This window comes from Benincasa hispida, chromosome 1, assembly GCF_027475165.1.
Source record: "Benincasa hispida cultivar pf3 chromosome 1, pf3_genome.v1.1, whole genome shotgun sequence".
Lineage (NCBI taxonomy): Eukaryota > Viridiplantae > Streptophyta > Magnoliopsida > Cucurbitales > Cucurbitaceae > Benincasa > Benincasa hispida.
This window is the reverse complement of record NC_143478.1, coordinates 49489241-49513518: the sequence shown is the minus strand read 5'-3', so window position 1 is coordinate 49513518 and position 24278 is coordinate 49489241.

Here is a 24278-nt window from a genome sequence, read left to right as displayed (position 1 = left end):
ATTGGATTTTCATAATAGAATGAAAAATCAACAACTTTATTGAATAAATTACTCAAAAATATTTTGTTGATAAATAGAATGTTTAACACGAACTGTGAGTTCTAGGATAATCCCAACAATATGTAATATGAATTCGAAGATTAATTTAAACATCCACCCAATGTATAATTAAATTAATTTAAATAGCAAAAATTGGACCAATTTTGGCACCCTAATGCAAAATTAATCGATTAAATTAATATAACTATTATATTAATTAAATTAATTAATATTAATTAAATAATATAAATGGAATTAGGACAAAACAACTACAGTCGAACGGTTCTCGCGCGCGCCACCAGCACTCCGTCGGAACTCGAAGTGTTGCAATGCTGAGGGCAAAGTTGCAACGCTACGACTGCTTTGTATTATGTCTTCCTTTCAGTGTTGCAACGCTACTAAGCAGTGTCACTATGCTGAACGGTAGAACGCTCATGTTCTGCATGTTTTCGGATCCAAACTTGCCCTAAACACCTCCATTTCTTCCGGATCTCCTCGACAATTATTGCTCTTTCGATTGACACAGACTTAATAACTCGAAGCAAGAATTAAATTGCCCAAATAATACAATGGGCCCTTACAATATAATCAAATTAAAAATAATCTAGTGTCAAAATCGAAAACATCAAATTTTTACAAACCGACATTCAAACATTCCAAATGCAGAATATTAAACTCACCTCTAAACTGATTTTGTTCGAAAAATACGAAGAACGTGGATGCAAGAAATTGGCTCTAATACCAATTAAAGGGATCAAATCCTGCAGTGGAAGCGTTGTGAATCCCTTACATTCCTTGATTTTTACATAAATAAATTTAGTATACTAAAATAGAATATTAACATGTAATATAGCATGCTATAGGGAAAAATATTAGAACTATTCTTACCTTTGTACATTTTCAAGCATCACGAACAATCCTCTTTAAGTTCCAACGAACGACTCCTCCAACGATCTTGATCACGAAGGATTTCTTAAACAATCTCGAATATTACCACGAGAGTAACCTCGTTATTCTCTAGGATTCCAGTAGAGGGATATGTGGTATCCAACTATTAGGCGAGGGAGAGGAGAAAAAGGTTGAGAGTAGAGAGGATTTTCTTTGTCGCATAGGGAAAATTTGCACAAATAAACTCATTCCACAAAAGGGCCATAAGGAAGGCTTTATATAGAGAAGAGCCAAGTCATTTTCCTTATCCTTTTCCTATTTTCCTTTTCCATAATTAATTAATTAAATAACATTTATTTAATTAATTTACACAATCAATTATTAATTAATTCGCACAACTAAATAACACTTATTTAATTTAATTTGCACAACTAAATAAAACTTATTTAATTTAATCTGTACATTAATTAAATAACTATTTATACATTAAATCTAATTTAATGTATATATATTGAATAATCATAAACACCGTACATTTATGTGCAATACCTCTTTGTTAAGTAATTCTTTGTGAATCTAATTCACTTGAATTAATTTATTGAATCTTGTTCAATTTTTACTTTCCAATTTAATTTGAATTAAAGATCATATCGATAATCAATTATATATTAGTCACATTAGTATATGGTTTGCTCAAATTAATTTGAACAATTCAAATCATCCCTCTTAAATATCCTCTAGTGAGCTAATAAGTGGATTTTAGATCAGAAGCTTCAACAATATGAGATTAATGAGCTAAACTCATTAACTAAGTTAATCAATATCCGTTAACTGTGGGTACACTCCACTAAAGACTCACGGTTGTACTTTTCTCACTACATATATATTTCTGTGTCCACAGATATAGATCAATAACAGCAAGTTAGTCCTTCACGAGTGTTCGTAACTTCAACTGGGTCAAATTACCATTTTACCCTTAGGTTACCTCTGATTTCTTAAGTACCAATGCTCCTCTAATAAACAACCTGTTTATGGTCCAATCAATAAACATAAACCCCTCTCGGACCAATGAGAGAGGAGAACCCTATGTTCAAGTCTCAGATACACCACTTAAGGAAACACTCATCTATTTACCTTTAAGAATGGAATAACTGAATTCCATCTTGTATTATTATGTTCCCAACTCCCCACTTCGTCTTGTTCCCAAAATGATAGGCATGTTGGATCGAAAAACTGGCCACCCTCACCCATAAAAATCAAAGGACAATCCCTCGTGAACAGGAGTTCATAATATACTTAGGATTAAGACTAAGTTGCCTAGGTCATCCTAATGAAATACGAACCTTACTAGTTAACGGTGTTACATCTAGTGGTTACTATTTCATGATCCACTCTCATGCAAACTCATTGCATAGGAAACCCCCACTTGAATGTCAACTACACGAACGCGTTGGATCATTGCGTTTGTATCAAATACAAAGTGAGTTGTATTCATAGTGTTACTAGGATAAGGTACCCAGACTTATCCCTATATTATAGACCCTTCAGACTGTATCTTGAACATTGCTCCTTGTATGTCTCTACATACAGTTCAAGATTCATAAAGTAGCCTTGGATGTTGGTTTATTGGATTTAGGGTTATTAAGACAAAAATAGACAAACAACATAAACAATAACATTTATTGAATATAATATCTATTCTCTTTATTGATGACGGTTAATTAATAACACTTATGTTCGCCTGTAATTTATGTTCAAAACGTGCTTAAAATGATGGAGAAGAATGGTAATGAATGAATGATGAATGGAGATGGATGAAAGAGTGATTTTTCTCTTGGTAAGAAAATTAGGGGATGCGTTGGTAGTGGATGCTTGCACACCTTGTGGATGCGTACTAGTTCTCTCATGTGAGACCCAAGTATAAATCAAACTCAAGTTTCCTGGTAAGTCCGAGGTCGAATGTAGGGACTCTAGAATGTACTAATGCAGGGTTTGATTTTGAGTCTAATGGAAAGATGTCCTAATTAACTGAGATGTGATTGTTATTTACATTCAACTAACGACACACTTTTAAGAAAAATTAGAAGTTCAAAGGGAGAAAGGGATTTAAGGATGAATGGTTCTAAGTATAAGTGCTATACGTTGATTTCTTAGCAAGTTTAGCAAGCCTATGTGAGCTCAATGAAGATGTGATAAAGATGATTCAAATGGTTGTTCACAATCTAAATGTATGTGCTATGCGTTAGAAATTTTGTTCTTTAGTTCAAGCTAAATTCAACATCTCTCGATGCGAATGCCACACATAATCCTATCTCCAGGGTGCATGCGTTGATTACAAAGAACAGATAAAAGACGAGTAATTCTATATCTAAAATTCCTTCACGTCGTGACTTAATGCGTTCAATAGTTAAATTGCTCTCTCAGGTGACTTAACTACTTAATCACTTTAATCAATTGATAAGGAAGACTTAAGCAACAGATTTCTTGCTCTCGTTAAGTAAGAAAATTCACTAACATAGACAGACATGAGAGTAAATAGATGGAGTAGTGATGAATGGGTAAAAGTGAAATTGAATTAAAGATAGTAAATTTTGATACATATAATCTTGGTTCAAATAAATGAAATAGTAATTGAAATGCAATGTATAAAGGAAAAAGTCAAGCCGCAGAGTTCAATCTCTTGTCCTTTTTGGCTTGTTTAAATGCTTGCAACAACACACTTGGTGGAGGAGCTGAGGAAGATAACTCTCTCGAGCTGTTCTTCGGACAACACCTCTTGATCAACGGTGAAATGGTGTTCTTCCCTCCTAGTTCTTGCTTGCAACGACAGATAACTTCTAACTACAGAAAATTCTAACTGTTATATGTGCACAATGACTAGCTAACTATCTAACTCTTGACTCTACAAGTGGCTTTCCTTTTTATAAGCAATTATCTCAGCAACTTGGTAATCTGACTGCTTCCATACCCTGGGACAGCTGTTTGCCACTTCTGATATGCTTAGACGTTGTTAGTTAGAAGCGTATACTTGCAAGTGGTGATTTGACATAAAACGCATGAACCAACAATATCTTTCATGCATCGAACAAACACAAATGCATACCCTTGTGTTGGCCTTCACTCAACATTTAGTAAATTTATGATCCCTACGTTGAAATGCGTTAGTGAAGCAGCCTTTTACTAAAAAGGATACTTTTGTATGGGTTTGCTATATATATAAAATTTCTTTTTTCTCTACAATGAATGCATTTACATCATTAAAGAGCCTAATTATTCCAACTTCGAGAGAACAATAACTTGCATTTCTATAAGTTATCACACCCCCAAATTTTGAACAATGCTCGTTCTTGAGCATTCCAAAAATATTTCTTCAACATACATTCAGGTGCAAGGTCTTCATCCATGAATATAAGGGGATTTCTTAGGTGATTTGGTAAATGAGGCATGGAAAACAACCCCATCAAGACCTGGTTGATATACTACGTCGCAAAATTAAACTGGTCTTGATTTCTTTGTGTTTGTTGTCAAAATCCCTTAGAACATCATTCTGGCGCTGCAAGGTCGCCAACTGCAAATGAAACATTTACATAGACGTGGCTAGGATCTTATTTGTGCTTGGATGAATTGTTTGAATTCATCCAAGTTGGCTTGGGAAAGAGGTGTGGGTGCATCTGGTAGGATTGACTGGTTCTCATACATCTCCTCAACTAGGTTATTAGTAGTTTGGGAGTTGTTGGTTCCTTACCAAGTTGGCTCTTAGGTGGTTGTTGGACGATCAAAGGTTGGAAGCATGGGTGAGTTGAGAGGGGAAAACTGAGGGCTTTGTGTCTAGCCAACTTGATCCCTATGTGTTTCGTCTTGAGGCGTCGGATCAATTGGGTCATCAATAGGAGTTAAGGTTAAGGAAGGGAGGGGTAAGTTCAGGTCCACGATACTGTCCTCGTACTCTAACTTCAGCTTAGCTTCAGGTTCTTGCTCTTATGAAGCTTCATCACTCGATTCGTTGTTGGAAGGCTCGATGCGTCTTCTTTTATGCTGCGCATTTTGAAGGTTGAGGTTTTGATGCCTTGGGTTTGGAAGGCAGAATTGATTGGTTAGGTAAGCCTCGAAGCAGACGCCTGATCAGCTTGATGTCCATTAAACCTTCAATCTCTTCAAAGTCATCCCTAGAGGGATGCCCGCGCATTCACATAACGCACATACTAGCCATGAAAAATAAAGTTGAATGCATGACTTCCCCTTAACCGCTTTGATTTGATCTATAAGGATTTTTCTTATGTCGAGGGAGTTACATGATGTAGTAGATGGCTAAGACTCGCTCCCTTGAAACAGTTTTTTCATGCATTGTGGGCATGATACAGTTCTTGATCAGGTAGAGCCATAGGTTGGTGTCTGGGAGAAGATTCTTAAGAGCCATCATCATGATGCCCGTTCGCGATATTTGCCAAGAACTCTCAGGCTTAGGCACCACTCTTACCACATCTTCCAGTTGGTCTAGAGTTAGCCGCTCAAGGATGCAGTTACCCTCTGCATTGGGGTTTTCTTCTGCGTCAAGAACTTCGTTAATAATTTTGGAAGAAAAACAAAGAACTACATCCTTCACCAATTCCATGTCTCTCTTTTCATGAAACTAGCTTTCATAAAAAGTGCTGACTAGTTGGGGAAAAATTCTAGTTGAGCCTTCACAGAGCTGACGCCAGCCCATTGTGCTAATTGTTGAGTGATGTACTCTAGCAATGGGCTGCATTTAGGAAAGAAGCCCTTTTTGAGGAAAATGTCATTGAACTATCGTTTTCTTACTTGGGTTTGTTTTGTTACGCAACTGCCACCTTCTTTCCCTTGGCACCTTGCTTATGTCTCCTTTCCTCACAGGCTAACACCCTTACTTTGTTCTCAAGCTTTCTTTTCGAAGCTGATTTCCTTTCTCATTGACGCGCAAGTCTGTATTCTTCTAGCCTATGTTCAAGCTCAGTCGAATCCGAAAAGCTTCTTTCTGGCATTGCAACCACAGGTCCAATCCCATTTCTTCTTTGCCATCCTCTTCAACTATAAAATTCTTTTTCCTTCGTGATTTTTGTTTTGATGGCCCTTCATTCACATCAAATATATGCAGTAGTGATGCGTCGGGGCTAACATTTCTCGTTCTCTCTTCTTCTTCCATTTCTTCTTCCAACATCAGTGCATATCTATCAACCTTGTCCATCTCTTCCTCCACTGGGAGGCACTTCTGACCCTCTAATAGTCAAGTTCTTATTCAACCAATGCATTAATGATGTCCTGACTCATCATTTGGTCCATTTCAGCAACTTTTCTCTGGTCTAGGCTGGCTAGAATAGGTCTGAAGACCTCTTGCTAATCTCTACGAGCCTGCTCATTAGGGTTAGTAAGTTGTGGGGTAGGTTCCAATGCAAAACTGCTGGAACTTGGTGGTTCATCGGATGGCTGTGGTGGTGTAATAGGTGGGGTAGAGGTGGGAGTATGCGGCGAGTCTGGTGAAGAAACAGGGGAAGGCTGGGCCACTTTGGTGGAGAAGATAGTAGCCAGAGGTTAAATGGTTAAGGGGATTGTCGGATGACCGGTAGATAATGGAGCGATTTCGATATAGTCAAGAATTGGGTCATGTGTCAGAATGTTTGGTGTGATGGTTGGGATGGTGGGTGTAGGGGCTGGTTTTTTATAAGGCTTTGTGACAGCGAATTTCACTGGGCCTTTGGATGTAGACTGCGACGTCTGTTTATAAGGGGTTGAGGACTTGGTAATTTCTATAGATGAGGAGACGAAAGATTGGGGTTTTGCAAGGGTTTTGGAGGAAGTGGATAGTCGTTAGGTTGGCTTCACCAGAGCTTGGATGGATGACCTCAGTTGGGTGGTAGGTTTGGGCTTGATGGTGGTTTTCTAGGAAGAAGCTGAAGTGGTCGATGGTTTTGACGAGGTAGTGGCCTTTGATGGAGGGGATGGCGATGATGATACTGAAGGAAAAATAGAAGAGGAGAAGAAGCTCACTGGCGAGTCTCTGGCAAAGCTCAAGGATACATTTTGACTGTTAGAAGCATCTGACATTGTGATCCAATGTTCAAAAGCTTGGAAGGATGGTTGGTTGAGAGTGGTCGAATGGCAAGAGGGCTTCGAGAACTTTGAGAACTAGGGTTGAGAATCGAAAGGAGGAAGAAGATGAAGTGGCTTATGTACCCCTTTCATAACACAAGGCATGGGAGAGAGAAAGTAGGGGACAGAGTTGTAGGTCTCAACTGCGGGTGACATTTGGGTTGCACATTAAATGTGGATCTAAAAAGGCGCCTTGGGTCACTCAACCACTCGAGTGGTTCAACTCCCCATATAACATCTTTTCCTTTTCCAATGCATGGGTATGCATTGGCCAGTAAACATGAAATTTTGAAATCCACAAAGTTGGTTTTAAGCAATCATTCAAAAGCATGCAAGGTCAATAAACATGAAATAAACTTAAAATTTCAAATGCCAAACAAGAATTAAAATAAAAAATCAGAAACAAATGCATGGTATACATAAAGAAAAAAGTAAAGTAAGAAAGAGGAAGCGTCCTTGGAATATATGTCTGTTTGCATGTAGGAACATTTTGACGCGAGCCTTAGGCACCCTCACGTAGCTTGATGGATGTCTTGTTATGTTCCATATGCCCTTCAAAGTATGGCTTTACCCTCTACCCATTTACCTTGAAGGCATTAGTGGCATCCTCTCAAGTGAGCTCTACGGCTCCATGAGGATGTTTTGATAAAGAATGGCCCTGACCATCTGGACTTAAGCTACCCTGAAAATAGTCGCAAATGCGAGTTAAAGAGTAAGACCTTTTAACCAATGAAGAATTATTTCTTACCGATGGGTTCATCATGCCAACACTTGGTATTTTCTTTGTAAATTTTCCCATTTTCATATGCGTTCAGCCGCCACTCATCTAATTCATTAAGCTACAACTTTCAATTTTCCCTCGTAACAACCAGATCCAAATTTAGCTTTTTCACTGCCCAAAATGCCTTGTCCTCCAATTCTAAAGGTAAGTGAAAGGCTTTCCTAAATATCAAGGCATAAGGAGACATACCTATGGGCATTTTAAATGTACTCCTGTGCTCTTAAAAAACTTCATCCAGCTTTTGTGCCCAATCCCTCCTGGATGCGTTGACAACTTTCTCCAAAATTGACTTGATCTTTCTGTTAGAGATTTTTGCTTGCCCATTCGTCTGAGGGTGGTATGTGGTAGCCACTTTGTACATGACGTTATACTTAGCAAGTCATTTAGAAATGATGTGGTTAATAAAGTGCATACCTTCGTCACTTATCAATGCCTTTGGTGTCCCAAAACGCATGAAAATATACTTGGTAAGAAATTTGAAAACAGTTGTCACATCATTTTTCGCGTAGGCTACCACCTCGACCCGCTTAGACACGCAATCCACTACTACTAGAATGTACTGCTGACAACAAGATGGAAAAAAAGGCCCCATGAAATTAATGCCCCAAACATCAAAAAGTTCAAATTCGAGTATATTGTTGAGAGCATTGCGTCCCTTGCTGAGATGTTGCCTGTGCGGTAGCATGGGTCACATTTAAGAACACGTTCCCTTGCATCTTTAAATAGAGTGGGTCTATCACACCCCCTTCCAGATTGCTCTCTTAACCTGAAAGGGAATATGATTTCAGTAGTTACCAACCCTTTTTTTATCGACACTTACTGCCTACTAACTTGCTTAACCTGTCTTAAATCCCTGACACAACCAACAAGTTTATATCTTTAATAAACAACCACCAACAATCACAAACCAACAGAGTTTCGCACATAGTCAATATATATACAAAATGAACATAACACAAGATCCTATAGGCCCCAGTTTACTAACCTAGTCCCTATATGCACAAAGTATGTGTACAGATATTTATAGACAACTACCTAAACTTCTTTGAAACTAATATCCTTGTGTGGCGGAGTAGCAATAGAGTAATCTTCTAGAGAGTTGACCGCTACCTGGGAAAAGAAAATATTTAAAATGGGGTGAGCTACTAGCCCAATGAGTGACTTAATAAAATATAGTTCTCATGCTTAAAACTGAAACTAGAAATATGAATATTGAAAATAGAATCTTTCCAAGCAACTGTACATGCAAAACTTTTAAAACATAACAAGTATGGAAATATAGCTGAATTGATCCTTTGTTGAGAGCGTACCCTTTTTTTTCAAACCCTCAATGCCAATCCTCATTCGAGAGAGAACCCTTTTTCTCGATCCCTCAACGACAGCTACCTACGTGCACGTGGTATATACTAAGTACCGTCATACCTTAGGTACACTTATTCGGATACCTTCCTTACCTTTAGTATCTGGCTCATCATATTATCAAGCTCACAAAGAACATTTGTAATATAGTTTTCAAACATAATATTGAAATACCTTTAGGATACCTTCCCTACCTTCAATATCCTTCTCAATATACTTTAAGAATACCAATGCATATACTTACTAAATTAGGTGTTTAAAACATAGTAGATCAAAGCATCATTAATGCTTTAAACATCATTACTAATGCATGCTTCATATATTAGAAAACAAGTTATCTTAAAACATGTTGATACTAGCTTTTGAAAAGGTTGGCATGCGTTATACATGGAAAGCATACAAAGAAATTCATATGACACCATGTGTTGTTATGCTTTTCAACATATAGATAAGTTGCTTGAAATCATACATAAAACATAGCATGAGAATAACTTTGGCAAAACATATACTTTAAAACATTTAGAACATTGTCACTCACCTGTCTGCTTGTTTAACAATTTCCAGATTCAACTTCCAGAGTAAATAACTCGAATTTCAAACCTCATATTAAGATATTTCTTTCTACAAAGTTGTTTAGAATTGAGTTAAAATATTGACTTAAAATTTTAGCTCACAATTTCTCGTCGTTTTATCAGGAGTTTCAGATCTTCACCACTGGCCTTGATTAACTCGAGAACTTGACCTCTCTGCGATTTCTTCATTCTTCGGCCTTTTTCCTTCAAGGGTTTTTCTCCGGAAGCCCATCAAAGAAAGTAGACTTCTTCAGCTTTCAAACGGAACCAAAATCTCTTTAAATGCCCAAGTGGTTTATTCAAAATAGATTTTTTTAGTCAGCTTTTCCCTTTTATGCTCCTACCAACCATTCATCCTTAATAGTCTACCACAACAACCACTTAGTGGGCTGACTCCAGTAAACTGATCTAGCTGGCCTTTTAAACGGTGCTTAAAGCTGATTGTTCATGCAATGCTCGATCGCATTAACTCGATGCACGATGGCATTTACTCGATACATGATTGCATTTACTTAATGGTAAACTCGATGCCTGATCCCTTCCTCGCTTACGCATGGCCTAAACTCGATGATACTCAATCGCATACTCGATTCACAATCATTTCCTTGATCATGCTTGGCTTTTATTCGATGCTCACGTATTCCCAGGCAGCTGTCTACTTGTTTAACAATTTCCAGATTCAACTTCCAGAGTAAATAACTCGAATTTCAAACCTCATATTAAGATATTTCTTTCTACAAAGTTGTTTAGAATTGAGTTAAAATATTGACTTAAAATTTTAGCTCACAATTTCTCATTGTTTTATCAGGAGTTTCAGATCTTCACCACTGGCCTTGATTAACTCGAGAACTTGACCTCTCTGCGATTTCTTCATTCTTCGGCCTTTTTCCTTTAAGGGTTTTTCTCCGGAAGCCCACCACAGAAAGTTGACTTCTTCAGCTTTCAAATGGAACCAAAATCTCTTTAAATACCCAAGTGGTTTATTCAAAATAGCTTTTTGAAGTCAGCTTTCCCTTTTTATGCTCCTACCAACCATTCATCCTTAATAGTCTACCACAACAACCACTTAGTGGGCTGACTCCAGTAAACTGATCTAGCTGGTCTTTTAAACGGTGCTTAAAGCTGATTGTTCATGCAATGCTTGATGGCATTAACTCGATGCATGATGGCATTTAGTCGATACATGATTGCATTTACTTAATGGTAAACTCGATGCCTGATCCCTTCCTCGCTTACGCATGGCCTAAACTCGATGATACTCAATCGCATACTCGATTCATAATCATTTCCTTGATCATGCTTGGCTTTTAACGATGCTCACGTAGTATTTACTCGATGCTCGCCCACCATTTTCACGGCCAAAACATAAAAAAACCCGAGAGCCAAGTCTCCAATACTTTAGCATTTTTCCTTTTTCATTTCCTTACCCTTTACCCATTTCACTATAATTCCACATTAACTTAAATATTAAACCTCTCATTTTACTAATCTCAACAATAAACATATTTAAATAGGGAAAGTAGGCTTCGGGTTTCACAGGGCCAAAAGTAATCACTCTGGAGGACTTTTGCAATTGTTTTCTGTCCTCCGAAATGACCTTTGTACAGAGAATCATGGCATTCAAATAAGATGCTTTGCACTTTGACCTCGAGGACACACTGATGCATAATGGAATTTGGGCCTTGCTTGTAAAGAAACGGTTCATCCCAAAAGTAGAACTTGCAATCATGCATAATTCGTTTCCTTTGTTGGGCATTGATGTCTTCTGGGAACTATCTTGTGGTAAGGTAATTGACAATGTCAGTGTACCATGACTCCTTATCTTCAACTTTGAGTAGACGTCATAAAAAAATGTGTCTTCAATTTTAGCCTGGCCTCACTGTATTACCTTATTCTCCAATCTTGATAGGTGGTCGACCACCTGGTTTTTAGTACCTTTTCTATCTTTGATTTCTAGATCAAATTCTTGTACCAGTAATACCAAGTGAAAGAGCCTGGGTTTCACGTCCTTTTTGTCCATCAAGAACTTTATAGCAGAGTGATCAGTGTAAATAGTTGCTGATGTGCCAACCAAGTAAGCTCTAAATTTCTCAATAGCAAACACTACCGCTAGCATTTTCTTTTTAATGGTTGTGTAATGTTCTTGGGATTTTGTAAGTCTTTTTGACGCATAAGAAATCAGATGTATCAGGTTTCCCTACTTTTGGCCCAACATAGCTTCAATGCCACGTCGCTTGCATCGCACATTATAATGAAGGGTTGCGTCCAGTTCGAAGCTATTAATACCAACACTGTGGTTAACGCATACTTTAAGGTTTCAAATGCTTGGTGGAAATCTTCATCAAATATTTAAGGCCTGTTCAACTCTAAAAATGCACTCAGTGGACGTGCAATTTGGGAAAATCCTTTTACAAATCTTCTGTAAAAGCCTGCATGGCCTAGAAAGCTCCTCTAGGCCTTGGCATTCGCAGGTGCGGGCAATTTTTCAGTGACATCCATTTTATCTTCATCCACCTCCAATCCTACTTTTGACATCTTATGCCAAGAACAATGCCTTCTGTCACCATGAAGTGACATTTTTCCCAGTTAAGTACCAAGTTAGTTTCCTCACATCTAGCAAGGACTGCTTCTAAGTTGTTGAGGCAAGACTGGTAGGAATCTCCAAAAACTAAAAAGTCATTCATAAAAACTTCAACAGAGTGTTAAAAGATGTTAGAAAATATAGCCATCATGCATCTCTGAAAAATTTCAGGTGCATTGCATAGCCCAAAGGGAATTCATCAAAATGAAAACGTTCTAAAGGGGCATGTAAAAGTAGTTTTCTCTTGGACTTTAGGGGCGATTAAGATTTGATTGTAGCTAGAGTAGCCATTCAAGAAGTAATATAACTCTTTTCCAGCTAATCTATTGAGCATCTGATCAATGAAGGGAAGTAGGAAGTGGTCTTTCTTTGTTGACGCGTTCAGCTTCCTATAGTCCATGTAAATACGCCATATAGTAACAGTTTTGGATGGGATTAATTCGTTGTTGTTGTTGACTACTACAGTTGTGTCACTTTCCTTTGGCATGTATTAAACTGAACTCACCCAACTGCTATCAGAAATAGGGTAGATCACCGCTGCATCAAGCCATTTTATAGTTTCCTTTTTTACCACTTATTTCATTATGGGGTTGGGCCTGCATTGAGGCCGATCGATCTAGTTTTCCCTTCCTTCAATATTATTTTATGCATACAATAAGTTGGGCTAATTCCTCGAATATCAACTACTGTCCATCTGATTGCTCATGTATGCTTTTTCAATATTTGCAAAAGAAGTCGTTCATTAGATTGAAAAATGTAGCTAAAATTATGATAGGTAAAGTATTATTGTTTCTAATAAAAGAATATTTTAAGTGATCTAGAAGAGGTTTGAGGTCAAGCGTTGGCAGCTCCTTCAGAGGTGGGAGCATTGGTTTGGTCTGCCGCTCATCCAAACTTAGCGGCTTGAACTTTCTTATGTTTTCACTCAAAGCGTGGACCTCACAGACTTGGTCCACTTCTTGTTCCTCTTCCTCGAGCAGTTGAATTGAATTAATAGATTGACAGGGTTTTGTGTCATCTAGGAACTTTAATGCATTTAACACGTTAAATTTTACTTCTTGATTGTCCACGTGCATTGTGAGTTCCCCCTTTTGCACATCAATCAAAACTTTTCCAGTGGCTAGAAACGGGAGTCCATGAATGATTGGGGCATCCCTATCAGCTTCATAATCTAAAATAATGAAATTTGTCGAATATATGAACATGTCAACCTTTACTAAAACATTCTTAATCCTTCCTTCTAGACGCGTGATTGATCTATCAACGAGTTAAAGAGTTACCGTGGTAGGCTTATCTTCACTAATTTCAAGTTTCTTGAAAATAGAGAGGGGCATGAGAATAATATTGTCTTCTAAATCACATAACGCATGTCCCACGACTATCCCACCTATCGAGTAAGGAACAGTGAAACTGCTTGGATCTCTGTTTTTTTGAGAAATTTTATTATGGATCAATGTGTCGCATTCTTGTGTTAATACCACGGTTTCAAGCTCGCTAATCTTTCTCTTATTTGTCAAAACATCCTTCAAGAACTTTACATAACTAGGAATTTGTGCCAACACCTTGATGAGGGGGATGTTGATATGTAATTGTTTAAAAAACTCAAGGAAATGTTTGAATTGCTTCTCGTCATTCTTTCACTATAGGCTTTGGGGAAATGTTGCATTTAGATGCACCTCAGGTTCCCTTGTATCAGAAATGCTCGGTTGAGAATGACTGACAAAGCCAGATGCTCTTTCTTTTTGCTTTCTCTCAAATGTCGTTGTTGTTTGTGTTTCATGTTGAAGGATGAGGGTCATTTCTTAGGCTTCTCTTCTCTTCTACCAAATGTCTACCACTTCACAATATCACAAGGATGGCATTGCTCCTTGTCGTTATTACTTCCTGACGCTGCAGTATTACTAGGCAATACTCCATGCGGTCTATTCTTCAACTCGTTGGCAATCTACCTGACTTGCATCTCTAAGTTCCTAATTGATGATGTTTGGCTTTTCAACAATGCATCATTGAACTATATATTCCTTTAACAGATGTTCAAGCAGAGACAATGAGCTCAACGCATTGCCCCCTCTATTAAAGTTTTGATGCTGCGGTTTATTGTTGCGTAGGCTGGAATCCAATTGGCGGCCCCTGCCTATACTACTGATGTGTCTCAGAGTGATGCTAATCTTACTGGTGACTTCCCCAAGAAAAATTAGGATGGTTTTTCCATCCAAGATTATAGGTGTTTGAAAATGGATTTTTTTTTATGAAACAAATAGATTATGGGTTCTGTGGGTGATAATGGGCAGAAATACACGTTATTACAGTACTAATTTATTAAACAATAAAGGTTTGCGTTGATAAAATATGTTAGATTGCGTCCAAAAAGCATTAAGTACATAACATTGCGGTCGCATGCGTTCATCGCATAGAAACAATTAATTTTTGTATTTTTATGCAGAATATGCTTTGAAGCAAGGCGGAAAGTGCGATCACAAGAAATCAATGGTCGAGAACAGCATTACTGCAAGGCTTTGTGGTTATTTGTGCTCGCAAACATCTGCTCAAGAAGGATTGCCGCATAGAGCCGATGCAACTTGGTGGGCGCATCTGGGTGAAAGGTATAATTAATCACGATGGGACAGAAAGCTGATGACGGTCAAATCCGAATTATGTTGACAAGCCGCTAACGATAACAAGTACACTCAGCTTTTCGGTGACAAATATTTGGTGCATCAGTCATAGAATTAAAGTCATACCACCTTTCACCCCAAGACTCTATAAATACCGAAGGCAACCGTCAGAAAAGGAGTTCGAATACTTAGATAATTTCTATATAGTTAGAATAGCATTGTCCATAGTTTCTTTTTATATTAAGGCGGAGCAAGAGAAGGGAAGAGATGCTAGAAGATTGCTTAGGGCAACTTGAGAGAGAACCCAAAGGCGTAGAAAGCAGAGAGTGGGCCAACTCTCGCGAGAGCGAGACTATCTTTTGAACAAGAGTAGAAAAGATAGTGTAAAAGCCTGGGAAGCAAGAGATTGCTACCAGGCTCTTTATTCTTTTCTTGCATTGTTATTTTGTATTTTAGCTTTATATTTATACAATGGAAGTTCTTATTCTACATCTGTTCACTCTCTTAGCGCGTATGAGTAGCTAAACTTATCGAATGGGTTGAGAAGACTAAGCTAACATGACCTAAGATCTTCATCGCATGCAATTATCTTGTTTTATGTTATGCTCAACACCCCTCTAGAGCTACTCGAGAGAAAGTCTAAAGAAAGAATCTGAGACTTGAGAAAGCTAGGTTAGAATCTAAACTCGAGAGAGCAAGATTAGATTTGCATAAACAAGAGATAGAGACTTAGAGATAAACTCTGTTTGTCAACCTGCATCGCACGCACCCTAGAGATAGGTATGATATTATGTGGTTGCCTTATTTCTATGTGTGTCATTTTGTCATCGCATAAATAAGAATAGAGGCTTATGTGTAGGTCCTATAGACTGATCACATATATCGCATGCGTTCTAGCATTAGAAGCCGTAGCATTCGCATCGAGAGATGGTTTACTATTGTGTGTGTGTTGCATGATCGCATAACATGAACGCATCCTAGAAAATGTTAGCCGAAACCCTTCTCAACCCGTTCACCGCATACTCATCGCATCTTCCATTTTATTAACTCTTTTCGAAACTCTACCACATTTGTTTATTTTTATTACCGCAAATAACAAACCAAACAACTATTTGAGTTACCAGTTACCGCAAAGTTTCTTGAAAATTACCATCGCAAACTGTTTTTCCAAATCCCTGAGTTCGACCCTGGACTTACCAGGAAACTCAGTGGAGTTTATACTTGGATTCCACTGAGAAAGCTTGATTTCTCAACGCATTTCATCCATAATTCCACCTCATAAAATAATGCATCAAGTTTTTGGCGCCGTTGCCGGGGACTTCGGCAAATCAGTGTGCTAACGGTAATTTTCTTGATTTCTTTGCAGACTCTCAATCTCTTGTGAATTATGACCTGGAGATTGAGAGGACGTTCAGACGGATACTAAGAGACAACCACCACCAACAACAACCAGATAAAGATGATATGGCGGAGTAGCCTAGAAACGGAGCACCAAACGAATCCTCTATGATTTCTCTCCAGGAATCATGAGGCCTGCCCTTGATGGAAGCCGATTCGAAATGAAACCAGTGATGCTACAGATGATGCAGACTGCAGGACAATTCGGAGGACGACATGGCGAAGACCCACACGCCCACCTCCATAGCTTTATAGAAATCTACAACACTTTTGTGTTCCTGAACATCTCTGTCAAAGAAGATCGACTAACTCTGTTTCCATTTTCTCTGTATGATCAGGCAAGAAAATGGGCATATTCCCTCGAGCTGGGAGAGATCACTTCATGGGAACAGGTCGTAGAGAAGTTTATGAAGAAATATTTCCTACCTACTGAGAATGTTAGACGAAGGAAAGTAATAACTAATTTTGAACAAAATATGGGCGAATCGCTCAGTGATGCTTGGGCGAGGTTTAAAAGGTTGGTTAGGAACTATCCACAAAACGGATTGCTAGACTGCCTTCAGATGGAAATCTTTTATCACGGTTTAAATCCTGCTTCGTTGACCGCTATCAATGCAGCAGCCGCTGGCGGTCTACTAGAAAAAACGTATGATGAGGCTAAGAACATCTTGGATCACTTCTCTAAAAACCACGAGGATATGAGATAGAGTGATCAGAGATTGAGAATCAATGATAACGACGCGAACAATGGTGCTATTGCTTCACTTCAGAGTCAGATGACCGCAATGATGAACCTAATTCAAGGAATCGCAATCAATAGCCCAACACTGCAAAATGGGAAAGTAAACACAATTAATCAAAATGCGCTCAAGATGTGCGACTTACGGTGACGGACACGCAATGGAAGAATGCCCACAGAACCCACAGTCTATTTACTTTGTGAAAAATAATCCATTTTCTAATACTTATAACCTCGAGTGGAGAAACCACCCCAATTTTGCATGGAAGAATCAGCAGCAGAATTTCCAATCTGTGTCGCAAAAAGAACACCTAGATTCTTCCCGCGAAATAACGGTCAGACAAGCAGTCAAGCTAATAGCTCGCAACCGCCACAATCTTCCTCCTTGGAAATCCTGTTGAAGCATTATATCGAGAAAAATGAAACTATGCTTCAAAGCCAGCGTCCATCCGCAATCTGGAATTACAGATGGGTCAGATTGCGAGTGAGCTTAAGAACAGACCGCAAGGGGCCCTACTGAGTTCAACAGAACTCCCACGCAACCTGGGGGGATCAGGTAAAGAGCAATGTCAAGTCGTGACATTGTGGAGTGAAAAAACTGAGGGAGAAAGAAAGGAGCCTAGCCGGACTGCTCCCATTGCGTTGGAACCTGAGATTACGATGACTCAAGAAGAAAAAGGAGAAAAAGAAGTGATAGAACCAGAAGTTACGTCCACCTCAAAGCCAACAGAGAAGGGGACCGTGAAAATGCAGTTGCCACCTTTCCCGCAGAGACTCAGAAAGAAAAAGAATGACGAGGTACAGTACCAACGCTTCCTATCTATGTTAAAACAATTGCATATTAATATTCCATTCAGTGAAGCGATTGAGGAGATGCCTACATACACGAAGTTTTTGAAGGATATGGTAACCAAGAAAAGAGGCACTGGTAAGTTTGCTATGGTGGCTTTAACGCAGAGTTCAAAATCAATAATTCCACTAAAGATGAGCGATCTAGGGAGCTTTACTATACCTTGCTCCATTGGAGGACTGTACATCGGGCAAGCATTGTGTGACCTGGGAGCCGCATCAACTTGATGCCTCTGTCGATCTTTAAGCAGCTGAATGTGGGGCAACTTGTGCCCAGAACCGTGACTCTCCAACTTACAGATAGATCTATGGTGCATCCAGAGGGGAGGGTGAAGGATGTGCTGGTCACCATCGACAAATTCATCTTACCAGCCGAATTTATCATCTTAGATTACGAAGCCGACAAAGATGTGCCCATCATTCTAGGGCGACCATTTTTATCAACAACTCGTGCCCAGATTGATGTGCACAAAGGAGAGATCACTTTAAGCATAAACAGACAGAAGCTCAAGTTCAACATCATCCATGCAATGAAGTTTCCTGATGAAGAAGACCTGCATGAATCTAACGACGACCAGAATTTGACTGAAGAAGAAAAGCTTGACGAAGAAAATGAAGAAGAGGATGCAAGCGAATCCATTGCGACATGTAATGCGATCATAGAAAAAATAAACAAGGAAGTTGAAGTGATCACAGCCAAAGAAGAAAGAAAAACAATGCAACCGTCCTTAGTAGAACCACCAATAATGGAATTAAAGACCCTGCACTTGAACATTATCAACTTTGTAAGCCTACTTGGGTATTGAGCATTTATCTGTAAGAACTGAATTCCTTGCAATGGATAATTGTAACTCTTCAAAACGGAATCTTCTCAATTTTTTCTTACATTGAGTCAATCATTTATTTTATATATGCTTGGATATGGATAAGATATCGATTTTTTATCTGGATCCAGTTGGTTCGTTTGATTTGTGCTCGAGCCGAATGATAAAAAATTATCATGTCCGGTTCCTTGGGGGGATGGATCCATAATAATTCACCTATCCTAATAACAAAAAAACCAGATTTGAATGATCCTGTATTATTTCCTCTGAACTTAACGAAGACTAGGAGAAGGCGTTGATGAGCATTCTAAGTAAACATGTGTGAGCAATTGGATGGACGCTCGCAGACACTCGAGGAATTAGCCCCGCATACTATATGCACCAAATTCGTCTCGAAGACCACAAGGCAACGAACGAACATCAGTGCAGACTCAACCCTGCGATGAAAGAGGTCGTTAAAAAAGATATCATCAAGTGGTTAGATGCGGGCATTATTTATCCGATAGTAGATAGCATGTGGGTCAACCTCGTGCAGTGCATGCCAAAGAAGGGTGGCATGACGATAGTCCCGAACAAAAATAATGAGTTGATACCGCAAAGGACAGTCACCGGGTGGCGTATTTGCATGGACTACCCAAGCTGAATGCGGCAACGAAGAAAGATCATTTCCCTCTACCGTTCATCGACCAAATGCTAGATTGTCTAGTCGAAAATGAATTTTACTGCTTTCTAGATGGCTATGCCGGGTATAACTAGATTATGATTGCTCTAGAAGATTAGGACAAGACCACATTCACCTGCTCATATGGGACTTTTGCTTTTCGTCGCATGCCGTTCGACCTCTGTAATGCGCCAAGCACATCTGCATGACGACCATCTTTTCAGAATATCTTGAGGACTCTGTTGAAATCTTCATGGACGACTTCTCTGTCTATGGGCACACCTACGAAGTCTGTCTGGCCAACCTGAAGAAGATACTGAAAAGATGCAAGGAGACGAGTCTCGTTCTTAACTTGGAAAAATGCCATTTTGTGGTAAAAGAGGGCATTGTGCTAGGGCACAAGGTATCTTGGGACGGGTTGGAGTTGGATAAAGCAAAAATAGAAGAAATTGAAAAACTCCCACCTCCAACAAGTGTAAAGGCGGTAAGAAGTTTCTTGGGGCATGCAAGATTTTACAGACGCTTTGTCAATGACTTTTCAAAAATAGCACGACCGCTGAGTACATTGATGGAGGCTGACAGAAAATTTGATTTTCACGACAATTTCCTCAACGCATTCAGAATTTTGAAGGATGCACTGACAACCGCGTCCATGTTAATCACACCTGATTGGACACTTCCTTTTGAATTAATGTGCGATGCAAGCGGGTATGCGATGGGAGCAGCTCTGGCAAAGAAGAGGAAAACAATATTACATCCCATCGCATATGCGAGTAAGATGTTGAATCCTGCTCCGACTAACTACACCACCACAGAGAAAGAGCTACTTGCGGTAATTTTTGCGTTGGAAAAATTTAGAGCGTATTTGCTGGGAACAAAAGTACTCATCCACACTGATCATTCGGCGATAAAGTATTTAATGACAAAGAATGATGCGAAGCCGAGGTTGATCAGATGGGTTCTCCTCCTCCAAGAATTTGACATAGAAATAATTGATCGTAAGGGGACGGAGAACCAAGTTGCGGATCACTTATCCAGATTGAAAAATCTTGAGGTTGACCACAATGAGTCAGAGGTGAGTGCGGTGTTCCCAGATGAGCAGCTATTCCATATTGAAGAATTGCCATGGTATGCTGACATAGTTAACTATCTGGTTTGCGAGCAATTTCCAGAGGATTATATTGACCACCAGAAGATGAGGCTCAAGAACGAATGCAGATCATACGTTTGGGATGAGCCGAATCTATACAAAAGGGGGGTTGACCAGATTCTGCAACTATGCGTACCAAATGCTGCTCAACAACGCATCTTATCGCAATGTCATGACTCACCATATGGTGGGCACTTTGGAGGACAGCGCACCACAGCTAAAGTATTACAGAGTGGATTCTACTGCCCAACATTATTTAAGGATGCAGCTGACCACGTAATGAAGTGTGATCGGTGCCAATGCACAAGTAACATTTCATGGAAACATGCAATGCCTATGAACACCATCTTGGAACTTGAGTTGTTCAACATATAGGGTATCGACTTCATGGGATCATCCCCTCCATCGAATGGTAAAAATTATATTTTGTTAGTTGTCGACTACGTATCCAAGTGGGTAGAAGCTATGGCATGCGCTGCAAGTGATGCTGCGGTAGTCTCTAAATTCCTAAAGAAAAACATTTTCACTCGTTTTGGCACTCCACGTGCCATAATAAGTGATGAAGAGTCCCACTTTGTCAATCATACTGTCAAGGAACTACTGCGCAAATACAACATTCTCAACAAAGTAGCCACCGCATACCATCCACAGACGAATGGTCAGGCCGAGGTGTCCAATCGGGAGATCAAGCTGATATTTGAGAAGGTTGTAAGGCCTTCACGAAAAGATTGGGCAACAAAGCTCGACGATGCATTGTGGTCATAGCAGACTGCATTTAAAACACCCATAGGTATGTCCCCGTATGCGTTGGTATTTGGTAAGGCGTGTCATTTTCCTCTGGAGCTGGAATACAAAGCACTGTGGGCGGTGAAGAAGCTAAACTTTGACTTGAAGAAATCAAGAAAAGCAAGAAAACTTCAACTGGTCGAGTTGGAGGAATGGAGGATTAACGCATATAAGAACGCAAAGATTTACAAGGAGTGCGCAAAGCACTGGTATGACAAACATATATGCGGCAAAAACCTCCAAGTCGGGCAAAGGGTCTTACTATTCAACTCTCGATTATGGCTTTTCCCTGGGAAATTAAAGTCACGTTGGTTCGGACCATTCATAGTTAGAGAGGTATTCTCGAATGGCACGGTCGAATTATCTAATGACAACGAAACCAACATATTCAAAGTTAATGGGCAAAGAGTAAAAGTATATCACGGAGAAGGTTGGCATCGCCAAGTCGACTCCGTGGAACTGAGAAACTCTGAATAAGAAAGAAGTAGGTGGTCCCTGCACTATCAGACGATCGAACTTCATCAGGGACGCAAGTTTTTTGAAGTACCTATCGAAATCATGAAATCATCAACTTTTCTCTACTCTTCAAAATTTTCATTTCACTATATCTTTTCAATTCTTATTCTAAAAAAAAAGGTTGTGATAAAAGAGTTTGTTTTGTTTAATATTATTTGACCCTTTCAATGTTTTTCTTGCAATGATCGAGGCGAACGATTGCGGAGGCGCTACACGGAGAAGCAACTTATCTTATTCCATCACCGCAATCCATAAAAGATATATCGCCACAAAGAAGGATGCGTCAACAAATAATGCGGGTGACAGCGCAAATTTGGGGGTTGTATCTCTCATTCACTTTATTCAAAATTTTGCACTATCGCATCGCATTTTTAACTTTGAAGGTTTTATCACCACATCCTCTTTAATTACCACAATCATTTAACATTGATGAATTTAGTAAGTCGCTGCATGCTGTCTCTTTGCCAATTATGATTTCAATGATAAAACACATGCTTTTATTTTTTTCATTATACTAGAGTCAACTTAATCTTAGAAAAGTCAGCTCATGAAATATTTCTAGAAGTTAGTGGTCTGCTAGCTTTCTTTCAAACCCTCTTTACGTAGCTTCCTAAGAACATCGCATGACTTCTTTCAATCTTTTGGCAATGAGGACATTGCCGCATTTTAAATTTGGGGGTGAGGTATTTATTTTTCGACCTTGCTACTTTTAGCTCTACAAAAAAAAAATTAAGAATAACAACTCCACTGTCAACACAATGGGAAAACCCATGTTGATAAGAGTTAAGTTAAGAAAGGCACTTACCCGTAGTTGGATGTCCGCATGACACACGTGGGGGCAAGCCAAAACAAAAGTAAATCGACAAGATCAATGCATAAATAAATGATCGCAACTCCGCTGCCAAGTAGGTATGAGTTTAGTCTGAGGAAGAGTGCCTTGCTCGTAGTTGGATGTCCGCATGACACACGTGGGGGCAAGCCAAAACGAAGGTGAGGCACTTGGATCAGCGCAAGGTCAGAAAAAAAATAATAACAATGTAAAAAATATGCAAGGATAAAACTCATTTAACACGCCAGTGAAAAAAAGTTTTTTTTTTAAATAAATCATGCGATGTCCTGGAATCTAGTAAAGTTCTTTTGAAGGTTAAACTTGCGGTCCCTAGATCTTAGAAATATTTTAAGAGGAGACTTGAACAAGAATTGAGGAAATTTTGGTGTATAGGATTTGAATGAAGTATCCTTGAGAAATCTAGGAAAAGAGATTTGCGGTCGACTTTCTAAAGGAAATCTTTAGCTTATGCTTGAGGACAAGCATTGTTTAAATTTGGGGGTGTGATAACGGGCAGAAATGCACGTTATTCCAATGCTAAATTATTAAATAATGAAGGTTTGCGTTGATAAAATATGTTAGATTGCGTCCAAAAAACATTAAGTTCATAACATTTTGGTCGAATGCGTTCATCGCATAAAAACAGTTAATTTTTGTATTTTTATGCAAAATATGCTTTAAAGCAAGGCGGAAAGCACGATCACAGGAAATCAATGGTCAATCGCAGCATTACCATAAGGCTTTGCGGTTATTTGTGCTCGCAAACATCTACTCAAGAAGGATTGCCGCATAGAGTCGGTGCAACTTGGTGGGCGCATCTGGGTGAAAGGTATAATTAATCATGATGGGATAGAAAGTTGATGACGGTCGAATCCGAATTACGTTGACAAGCCGCTAATGATAACAAGTACACTCAGCTTTTCGGTGACAAATATTCGGCGCATCAATCAGAGAATTAAAGTCATCCCATCTGTGTAAGCATAAGAGAGAAGCCGCCTTTCACCCTGAAGGCTCTATAAATACCGAAGGCAACCTTTCGAAAAGAAGTTCGGATACTTAGATAATTTTCTCTATAGTTAAAATAGCCTTGTCCATAGTTTCCTTTTTATTTTAAGGCGGAACAAGAGAAGGGAAGAGATGTCGGAAGATCGCTTAGGGCAACTTGAGAGAGAACCCATAGGCACAGAAAGCAGAGAGCGGGCCGACTCTCACGAGAGCGAGACTATCTTTTTAACAAGAGTAGAAAAGACAGTGTAAAAGCCTAGGAAGCAATAGATTGCTACCAGGCTCTTTATTCTTTTCTTGCATTGTTATTTTGTATTTCAACTTTATATTTATACAATGGAAGTTCTTATTCTACATCTGTTCACTCTCTTAGCGCGTATGAGTAGCTAAAATTATCGAATGGGTTGAGAAGAACTAAGCTAACATGACCTAGGATCTTCATCGCATGTGATTATCTTGTTTTATGTTGTGCCCAACACCCCTTTAGAGCTACTTGAGAGAGGGTCTAAAGAAAGAACCTGAGACTTGAGAAAGCCAGGTTAGAATCTAGACTCGAAAGAGTAAGATTAGATCTGCATAAA